The sequence below is a fragment of the Aethalodelphis obliquidens genome, unplaced genomic scaffold (genome assembly GCF_003676395.1).
Source record: "Aethalodelphis obliquidens isolate GAN/ISIS:26980383/991018 unplaced genomic scaffold, ASM367639v1 scaffold3, whole genome shotgun sequence".
NCBI classification, from domain to species: domain Eukaryota; kingdom Metazoa; phylum Chordata; class Mammalia; order Artiodactyla; family Delphinidae; genus Aethalodelphis; species Aethalodelphis obliquidens.
In genome coordinates this window covers 57892086-57903061 of record NW_020837947.1, presented here as the reverse complement: position 1 = coordinate 57903061, position 10976 = coordinate 57892086, and the positions used below count along the sequence as shown (strand labels likewise).

The following is a 10976-nucleotide window of genomic DNA, read 5'->3' as shown; positions in this document are numbered from 1 at the left end:
ACACTACTTCTCCAACAGAACTTCCTCTTGTTCCAAAATACCAAACTCAACACCAACTACTTCTCTTTTGTTCACCCCCAGTTCCTTCTCACACCCATTCCTGAAATAATACCCTAAAGTCATCACTTGTTGCTGCAGGACAAAGGCATAGCATGAAAACGAAAAGAAAATGAGGACTGAGTTCTCTGAAAATCTCAGATGCCCGCAGAACTAAGCCATATATGCATTTTAGTCAAGCGCAGAGCTCCCCCTAATGGCCGGCCCAGGAAGAGGCTAAAACGGAGAACCGGAAGTTTCATACAGTCCTGTATTTCCAAAAACGTAAAACAAAGCAAGCCACTTCTCAAATGCTAATCTTGTTCGAGATAATCTTGCCCTCCTTGCACCCTCTCACCTCCACCCACAAACTCCCATACCATCGCCAGCAGGTTCTGTGTTAGAATCCCACCTGTCAAGGCCACCTGGTGGGGTGCCCCTGTCCCCCAGTAAGGCTCATGCCTGGGGCGCAGTGAAGAGCTTTCACAATGAACCTGGCTCTGAAGGCATCTCCTTGTCATAAATGCCAGACTGTCACAGTGGACTCAGGGGAGCTGTTTGAAAAATTATGGTTCTGGTCCTGAATTAAAGGACTGCCTTCCTCCTGAAGGCCAGCTGTTGGCTGACTCCAGTGCCAAGAAGACACCCTTCTAAGTGTCCTCCTGCGTTCCTTTAAATCATCGCTAATCCTCTGGCTGAGAAGCGGCCAGCAAGCCTCACAGCGGGGGTTGTTTGCTCACTGTTAGGGCAGGACCCTGGTATCTGCTCTGCTCAGGAGCACCTTGAGAACCAAAGAACACGCAGAGCTCTCTGAACACCGGACAAGGGCAGCTTCCACATCAAAGGGAAATGAGTGTCATTTACTGAAGCTGACAAAAGCCTCCAAGTCACTCAGGGTCTCATTCCAGGCAGAAGAGATGAGGATGTGGCCCCCATCCAACCCTCCTCAGGCCCTCATCCTCCTTCAGACTTGACTCCAGTCAGGTCTACGGGACCCGAGCCCTGCCCAGCGCCCCCCATATCCCATGCCCAGGTATTGGGTATTACCCCAGACCTCCTTCTCCACTCATGCCCTCACAGACCATTTAGAACAGTCACCTGATTCTGGACCTGCCATTAGGATACAACACGACTAATGCGCTAATCCGGAGGTGGCAAACTGGAGGCCCGTGAGCCAGGCCCAAATCAGGGTGGCCACAGAGATTTTGTAAGACCATGCAGTGTTTCCAGAAATTCTGAATTAATTATCAACATTTTAAACATCAGGCTATTTCAGGCATTAATCTTTTCAAAAGGAAGGCAAACGGCTGCCTGGACCTCAGTCCTACACACTCGCAGGGGCCGGGCCGCAGCTGGCCCGCCACTCCTGTCCAGTGCCACCGCAGTCAGCAGCCCTCTCGCAAGCTGCTGGCCTGGGGCCTGAGGCACTGTGTTTGCAACCATGAATTAATCAGATATATAACACATTAACACAGATTAGTTTATTTGGCGCCTCTCCCAGGTAACATCTTCACCCAGTTAAAATGCCTGTCTACAGAAGATTCCTAAGAAGTGATTCTAATGAAACCTGATAATGAGAAAGTCAAAGGGGGAAAATATTCTAGGTTCATAAGCCTTTTCAGCACCCTTCTAATTTCTCAGTGACAGTTGGGTGTTTGCCACATCTTCAACATAGGACCCACTTTGTACTATCTGGTGGATTTGTTCAAATTAGTTCCGCTGGAGAACTAAAACTAGAGAACACAGAGTAACCTTAAGTCCTTTTTAAAACAAAGCAGACTCTGCATAAATAAATACAAAACGTTGAGATGGGCCTGAAAATAAACTTAGGTCCAGGGCCTAAAAGAAATCAGGATAATTTATTTGTGTCTCTTTCGTGTTTTCCTTCTGATTGGTTTTTAACGGAATTCATATTCGCAGAATAACTCAGAGATGTTGTCTTCAGGCAAATGCTGTGTTTTCAGCTAAGAAGAAGAATCTGGGCAGGCCAGGGGTTATCAGAATGTCAGTCACTGGGGTTCAAGTGCAGACCGCCAATGTAAAATTGTCAGAGTAAGTAGAACTTTGAAAATTATGTTAGAAAAGAAATTGCAAAACTACTGTTTTATGTTTTGGGGGGCTTTTTTTCTGTCTGTTTTCTTTTTTAAAGTAAGAGTTTGGTTGGGTGGATTTATTTACTCAGTTGATAGAAATAAAGAGATAGTTACATATAAGACATAGATATTATACTGTATGGGAAATACAAGTCCTACATCAGAATGTATGCCCTGAGGACAGAATCTACCAAAACGTATTGTCTCGCTATAAGTCTCCAGCCCAGAGCTCAACACCCCAGGAGCAGCTAAATACTTGATGCCTGACTGTGTCCATGAAGCCACGTTTCTCAGCCTATTATTATACTACAGCTTGTCCTATTTTACCTGAAGGACTTTTCCAATTAGAATGTTGTAATCGGAAGTTAATCAGGCAGAACATTCATAATACTGCCTATAATTTTACCAGAAAAAAAAATATTTATTTAGATATTAGATTTTTTTAGTCTCTCTACTTTTCACAGCTTTATAGCATTGAGTTTTGAGTTTTTAAATTAAACACAAAATTTTTAAATATAGTTATAGAAATGCTATAAAATATTTTTCATAAAAATTACTAGAAAGTTATTCTTGATTTTTTTAAAAAATACCTTTTTAGAATCCTCATCTTGGGTAAAACCTTCATTTTATCACATAATTTTTTGTAATTTTATCAAAAGTAAGCAAAACCAACAAAAAATTGTTCATTGGAAATGTAACTTTTTTAAAAGATGAATAATTCAGCTTCTGCGTCTTCCAAGACAGTTATGGGAGATACACGGCGCAGTCACAATCATAAGAGAAACCTTAAAACACTTAAAGATAACAAAGTCTTAGACAATACCAGAAACTTAGATATTATCTGTTCAACACTCAACTCAGATGAGGGAGCTGAAGCAGTAAATGCTGAAGTGAATTGTCTGAAAAGTTACACCTCTTCTTGAAAACAAAACCAGGGATTACTTTGGGTCTGTGCCGCTCATCACTCCAGACATCCTTCCTTGATTAGCAAGTGACGTTCAACCATGTTGAATATTCTGCACTAAGTTAAGGTGACCGGGAGAGTTAATAAAGGAATATCCCTTTCCCAATGAATTCCAATCTGTCGTATGATAAGAATTCACTGACTGCATCTGACAACCTTTTAGAAACATGAGCACTTGTATATGCAACAGATTATTTGTTGCCACACTTACCAGTATGCACAGGGCCCCTGACTAGGAGCTGAAAGAAAGACAAAAGAAATGGAAAATTCTTCTCTACCCTTCTGAAGCTTACAATCCTTAAAGTGTACTCCTCCTTAAAGGAGATAAGAAGTAAACATGTTAAATAATTAGCAGACATTGCAAAATATCACACCAAATCACTGGTAGGGCAAAGTGTCAGAGGATTAACTAAAGAACAAGACCAAATGTGGATAGGATGCATCGCCAAGGGGATGCTTGCATTAGGCTCTGTTAAACCCTGAAGGTGCCACCAACTGGGTGGTATGAACCCCCCCACTGGGGCCCTAGCCTGAGCGGAGACCCCCCTGTCTTGGCCAGGGAGCTTCTTTTTAACCTTCTGAATCACGCAGCCAGAAAACGAAACCAAAGCTGAGATCGAGCAGGGCAAGCTTTATTCGAGGGCCAGAGTATAGAGAAGCGGGAACTTAGTTCAAAAATCAACTTCTCAGCCGGGGTGCAACTGAGACAAGGTTTAAAGGCAAGGCTAATGGAAAGGAGGCAAAAGTATTGTTTTTCTGGGAATAGGTAGGGTTCTTCCGGGAACTGGGATGCCACCTCTTTTCTGTCCTCGTATGGTCCTTTGGCATCTGGTCAGGAGCCCGTCAAACCATCAAGGCACGGCAGGCGGAGATCTTACTATTACAGTGAGACGGTAACGGGCTGCAGGGCAAGGTTGGTCCCGCTTTTGGAGCTGAACCAGCCTGCACCAGCTTCCTTGTGGTTAGACGCTCTCATTCCTGTGCTGCGAGCACAGCTAGAGGATCTGGCTGGTGGTAGTTTTTCTGAACGTTTCCCCAGAGGGAGGGACAGGGGTATGGTTCTGGGTCAACAGCCTTGGTCACAAGGAGAGGAGGAAAGAGGAAGGGAGGGGAAAGCAGGCCTTCAAAAGACAGCCCCGTTGCAGTAAGATATCTCTGACTAATCTGCTTTACCCCTCAAATTCACTGCTGTAAACAACTGCAGGTTCTTAAAAGAATCATAAAGCACCTCCTGACCTTGACCCATAGTGGTCTCTGGCTCTTTTGACGCCCCTTCTCCCTCGCATGCGCAGAAAGCAGTGCACTCTTGGCCCCTTTTGGCGCCAGCCAGGCCTCTGTATGACACTTTAACAGAGCGTGCAACTGTGAGACTGGTAACACGTTTCTGGTAAGACCTGGTCCCCAGATCCAAACTCGTGCTCCTGGTTACAGACAACTGCCCAGTTAGCCTCAGGGGTTCGGGGAGAGGGTTGATTTGCAGAAGATGCCCTCCCCTGGAAAGCCACATTGGTCCCTCCGCACTGGAACAGAGTCTGAACCATCCATGGTGGCGTCCGGACCCCCTAAGCCAGCTCCACAGCCCCTTGCATAGGAAAATTGCACTGCTCGCTCAGTAATGACCATGTGATGGGCATTGTACCTACACAAGCCCACTTAATCCTCAAAGCAACACTGCAAGGTGGATATCGTCCTCTTTGTTTATCACCTACAGAAACAAGGCTCACGGGGCTCCCGTACCCAGCCCTGCACGGCACCAGAAGTTAGTATTAAGGCTGGAATGTGAAGTCAGGTGGTCCTAAGCACCAAAGCCCAGGCTTGAATAATCATCATGGCCTCCCTGGGGGGTCACTCAAGGTGGAAATGGAGCTAGAGCAGCTCCTTTATGTCAGAGCTCGGCTCTTCACTAAACCTGAAGGGGGTTGGTGTCAATGAGTGGCCGGGTGATTCAGGAAGTGATATTCCTGCTGATTCCTTTGATGGTTAGACCCAGAGGAAGCCTGACACACTGTGAACTCTTGAAGGTGAGGACACATCATTGTTCCATCCCCTGTGGCACTCGGGAAGGGGCCTTTCTTGTCCATCCACCATCCTCAATAGTTAGGTAAAATAATGACCCATCTCCAAAAATGTGCTTTGTTGTATGCTTATTTCATCCATATAGTCCTTTCAATTTGCCTTTTTCCCCCCCTCTTTTTTTTTACCGGAAGGGGACAAGATGGTGGTAACTGGCTGAAATTTGACTTCAAGACCACTGTCAGAAAAGGTCATATCTGGTGTCATGGGTGCTATAAACAAGTCGTGGCCAGCAATTTCTGGTGTAGTAAAGTTCTGTGGTAGAATGAGGGACACATCGGTCATTTATAGAGTCTGTCCTGAGCAAAATGTTCTTTCTTTCCTTGGAATGGAACTTTGAATTCAATATGGCTTCTGGTTCAAGCTTTCTTGGCCCTGTCCCCCCGTCACCAGGTGGGCAGGTGGGTACCGCTGGATGGTCCGATATTAGATCAACAGGGAGACTGCCATCACAACAAAATTTTGCTTGTGCTGCATACTTTTAGATCATCTTTCTCCTTTCTCCCAAATTCATCACAAAGGAAATGAAAGTCCACGTACCATGAAAGAGATAACAACAATATTCTACAGATTAAAAATAATGTTTAAAAAATGATGACAAAGTGTTTACAGCTTAACTTTCCAGACAGAGATACACGTAAAAACTTACAAAGTTGGGCCCTAAACTGTGCTCCCTTTATGTCTCTAATATTCTGCTCATAAAATCTCTGAAGACCGAGACCCCATGTAGGTACAGTTACTGCTATTTCAGATACAACCTGTAATAAAGTTAATCAGGCACACATTTAACAACATACATGTGGTAATTGTTATGGCACTGCATAGTAATTGGACATTAAGACTAAATGGTTTACATAAATTATAGAAAAATGGGGAAGCCACATTAGCCCTTCCTCTATACCACTGGTTCCCAAATGCCTGTGTGCAGACCACCCGTATCCACGTTATCTGGAGAGCTTTTGAAATTATAAATGCTTGGAGATTATAAAATCTGACCCCTGGAGAGTCAGATTCAGTACAGTTTGGTCTATGGAGAAGCTTTGCACCACACCAAGGCTGTCAAGTTCACATGTCTTCACAAGAAAGGCAAGTAAATTGGGATATGGGGCAATGTCTTTTAACACAAGTAAGCATGTGTCTAAGAAAATAAGTATTTCTTCCAAAGGCATTTACACTGAGAATATTTTTTAATACTCTGAGACACCTCTGCCACCCTTCGCCCCACCTCACGCCCCTGGGAAACAGGTCTCTGTACTGAATTGACACTGACAGTTTGCAACCTCCGTAGACTAGACCGTAGTGGCTGTACCTAAGGGTTTACTTTCCTTGGTACGTGAAGCAGAGATGGTACACAAAAGGATCTTCTGCTGTGTATGGCCATGCCCTTCACACATTGTAGCTAATCCTAAGTCATTGCTGACAACACACATTCACTCATTTCTTCATTCAGTAAGTTTTTACTGGGCGTCTAGTATGTTTCAGGCACCTGCCTCAGCACAGGAAATACAAAAATTGAATAAGACCAGTAGCTCACAGTTTGGAGGGATAGGTTTCAAAATGATTCTGATGGTCAGAATGGCATGAAAATATTCCTTGAAATCCAAGTGCAAGAACTGATTGCTCACTGTCCGAAGGCTGAGAAAACCGATCTCTCAGAAAATCTATTTGAAGTGTTCCTCCCCAGCCAACTGCCCACCCCGCCTCTCACATCCCAACATCGACACAGAGGACAGGCCGACATCTGAAGCTCCGAGGCTCTGTGAAGCAGACGTTACCTCATGCTATATGGCTCTCTTGTTCACGGTGTCACCAAGAGACATGGGGCTTCCAGGACGTTCCATCCTGCCAGCCGTCTGATGATGTATTTGAAATGCCCATTTCTGGGGCTCTCCAAATGAGTGACATTTATAAGGTATCCTTCTCTTCCCTGAATCAAAAGGTACCGAGATTTCTTTTAGCTTCTGCTCCCCCAGCCAGTGCTTAGTGTTTATATGGCCAAAATATTGAGCAAGTTACTCAATTCCATTTCTGTGCTCACTATTTCGCTACAGAAATGCAAACTCCCCTGGGTAATTCCAAGCAGTTTCTTTACCCAGAGATCATCTCTGGCCACAGAGCAGCTCAGCTGCAACCTGCGTTGTGTGCGCTGCATTATACTGTAACATTTTCAGGGTCAGGGAAGATTTATTCAGTGATCAACTGCTTCGGCATCCCGAATCACTCCAGAGACAGTCTGTTAAAGAGGGGACCTTGAGGGAGCTGAAAATGTAAGCAAGAAGTGAAATAATCCTCTTTTCCTTTTAACCCCTTAAGCCCTGATAAGGAAATAATATTCGTTTTTTTATATGCATAGAGGAAAATGTCTAGAAGTAAATTCCTCATACTATGGAGTGCTTATCTGTAGAAGGTAAAATTAAAGGTGATGTTTATTGTCTTCTTTTCGATAATCTATATTTTCTACAATAAACTTTAATTCTGTAGTAAGAAAAATACTGTAAGATGCACGTACTGTTCTTCAAAAAGTTCTTCCAACAGAGAAAAAAGACATCATCAGCTATCTCAGGAACTAGGTCAGAATTTGGAAGACCAGTACACTTTTCACCAAAACAGATAGAGTGGTTACATATAACCAAAAAGCAAAGGCTTACAGAGCTTTTAATATTTGAAATTAATACAAGTCAGGGATTGCTAATAATTTTTATTTAACACTACTCACTAGACAAAAGCTGTTTCAACTTATTCCAGTTTGCTTAGAGATTCAGAATGAAAGGTATCCTGAGAGGGTGAAAAAACGGGAGTGTCATGTACACAAATCTTTAAGACCCTTCAAAGTGAATATCTAACCTGCCCTCTGAGCTCTATGGCAGAAATGGGCAAAAGTGGCCCTGTTGCTAATTGAATGAAAGCCAAAGGGGCAGGTGATGGAATTCGCCACCTACCCCAGTCTGCCTACTTTTGGATCACACAGGTTTGCTGAAGGAAAGAGCGAGCCACAACTTGAATGATCTTCGAACTCAAGATCAAGGTGAAATATATCTCTTAGAAGTATAGACACATCTTCCCTCCAATGTCTTACAGTCAGGCTGTATTGTGCACAACTACACAAAAACAAATTTACTCGGTAAGTCAACTGGCGCATTTGCTTACTTGATGGCAGGATTTTTAATTTCTTTGTCATTTGACCTCACATGCAAACAGCCAAAACCAAAATGTCTGAGAAAGGATGAACACAAGAAAGAACAGCTGCTAATGGATCAGGCTGGGCATACAACAAGCAAAGGACATTCTGAATAAAGACCACCAACTGACTAAAGGGGTGGGGGGAGGGTGGATTTCAGATGGTAATAAACCCTATAAATTAGCATGTATCGTCAAACATGCATATATAAAACCGCTATAATAACATCTAATCGTAACATCCATGGCAGGAAACAATCATGCATGAATTGTGGGTATAGTTCAAACTTTTAACATAAAGGATGATCATTTGTTACTTTAAGTTGAAAAAAAAGTCTCACTGTAAAAAAAACACTGATGGAGCCTGGGTCCCTATTGTCAGCTACAATAGGAATTAAATTGAAACCTACCTATGGATTTCAGATTAACTGTTTTCACATTTATTCACATAATAGCAGAAATGACTAACTAGCTTTGATTATATAGAATAAAAAGCACTCTGTTTAATTAATTCACCATCGGTTTTTACCAGGTGGACATCAGCCAATGTTTGGTCTTTATTTATGATGTGTACAATCAACTCACTCAGAAAGTTTAAAACATCGAAGTCAAAGTTTAATTTTTTTTCTGTCAGGAGTTGTGAGAAAGAAAAATAAGAGTTGAAAAATTTTGTAGAAACCACAGACAGACAAGGCGAGACAAAAGGAGAAATCTTCATTTCCATAGAATTGTTTTATTTTGACCAAATATATACTACTCTCAGTGCAATTTGCCCTTTAACCGTTCTGGGAACCCGCCCTTCCTGTGATGAACAAACTGCGCAGTATCTCCTGATCTCGACAGCTGCACCAAGGACAACACTCAAAAATCAATGTGCTCTCTGAAATAGGGTGCAGCAAAGATGTGAAGGCTAGATACATACATTCATGTGGTTTTAGATTTTTTAATCCCTTTAAAGATATGTTTCGCCAGTGTTATCAGATTTGACGTTATTTTCTGTTTTTCTAATCACGTCCCATGATGAGTTTAAGCACCAATTCAAGAGTTAAAAACTTTAAAGAAAGGAAAAAACAGAAAGAGAGAAGGGAGGCGTTGCTTAGAAAAATGCACACAGGGTCCAGGCTCCCTACCGTTTCAAATTCTATCACATGCCCAGAATGAACCATATCCTTCTCTGAAACCATAGAAGACCATCACTGATGAGAATGAGGCCTCTCTCTCTCTCTCTCTCTCTCTCTCACACACACACACACACACACACACACACACACACACACACAGACACACACACAAAATGAACGAGAGATGTCACCATGAACAATCCCAAAGGCTATGCATTTATTCATTTCTAAATGCTATACAACTTCATTTTAAGGACAATTAAATATGTATTTGCATTAATGAATATATGCTTTTGTGTGATGTGTACAAGCCAGGGAAACTCTGCAGAGGTTTGCTACCAACTGTACTTCAGATTCTATCAAATCAGATCAAATTTATCCCTTGAAAGACACTCTTGAGTTTCTAGATCTTCCTTATAAATTTCCTACTTCATCAGGATGTTGCTGTGGTGTTTTCTTGTTTGTTTCTTAATTCTTGTCCAAAACAACCTATTTTGGACACTTCCTTCTCATATTTGCTCCGTTGTGATTCTAACTGCCCTGTAAGTCTGTTAATAAATAATACATCGTCTTGTCGGCTTTGGCAAATATGTGTAAGTTACAGCGTTTCCTCGTCTTTCCATTAGTCCATCTGGCAACCATTTCATCCAGCAGGAACACACAGCAGAGTGAAACTACTCTGAGCACCGTCCCTAATGGAGAGGCACTGCAGCATTTCACTGTTGGGGTAGCAGCGTTGGGTGACCTGTGGCATCGCCCTCAGTGAAGTGAAAACCATTTCACTAGCTGTCTTTTCAACTGTGACAGGCCTTAGTCAAAAAACCAGAGAGTGTGACCTGCCAATCACAGGAGTGAGAGGCCCGGGGGCCATATGTCACCCGATTCTGCAGCCCCTTCTGACTTGCGGTGTAAATAATTCCCAGTCAGCAGGCTCTTCTCACCCACGAGCTGCAGAAACAAGAGTTTTTCCATCTACACTGTAACTTGTTTGGTCACGGACTTGGGTGACTTAAATGTGAAAATCATTTCCCTTGTGGTATCTGTCATTGGTTGAGATATGTGATTATTGGTCTGCTGGATCCACAATTCCCCAGAAAAGATTGTTGATCCAAATCCGAGAGAGCAGCAGAATCTGTGTGTGACACCAGTGGCGTTTTGCCCATCACCACACTCCAGGGAACGTGGCCTGGGAGCAGGGACCACATTGCTCCTTGAATGGAAATCAGCCTGTTAAGATGCTAGGCCTCCACGCGGAGTATCACAGCCTCTCACCATCACTCTTCTAGCTGCCAGCTCCAAGCCCCAACTGAGAAAATGAGGTAAAAATACTGAAATGTAAAAAGCACTACACACACATCATTACTGCTTTTACGATTAACGATCGTCATCTCAGACTCTTCACTTTTGCAAGCTGGTACCTAGTATGCTTTTTGAAAACTGGGTAAAAGTGCCCAGCTTTAGAGAAAACTTTGGCCTTGATCGCCAGAGGTTTTTTTTTTTTTTTTTTTTTTT

General features: G+C 42.9%; 1 long non-coding RNA gene across 2 annotated transcripts in view; it reads right to left on the bottom strand.

Moving 5' to 3' along the window:
• LOC113611306 (uncharacterized) overlaps positions 1-10976 on the bottom strand; it is an 87242-nt gene that overhangs the window by 26908 nt on the left and 49358 nt on the right. Inside the window, exon 4 of one of the 2 annotated variants that reach the window (XR_003429394.1) lies at positions 9660-10770. The exons of the other annotated variant lie outside the window; for it this stretch is intronic. This is a non-coding gene — a long non-coding RNA (uncharacterized LOC113611306). Of the gene's footprint in view, positions 1-9659; positions 10771-10976 lie in introns of those variants that run through there. 2 annotated transcript variants of the gene reach the window in all.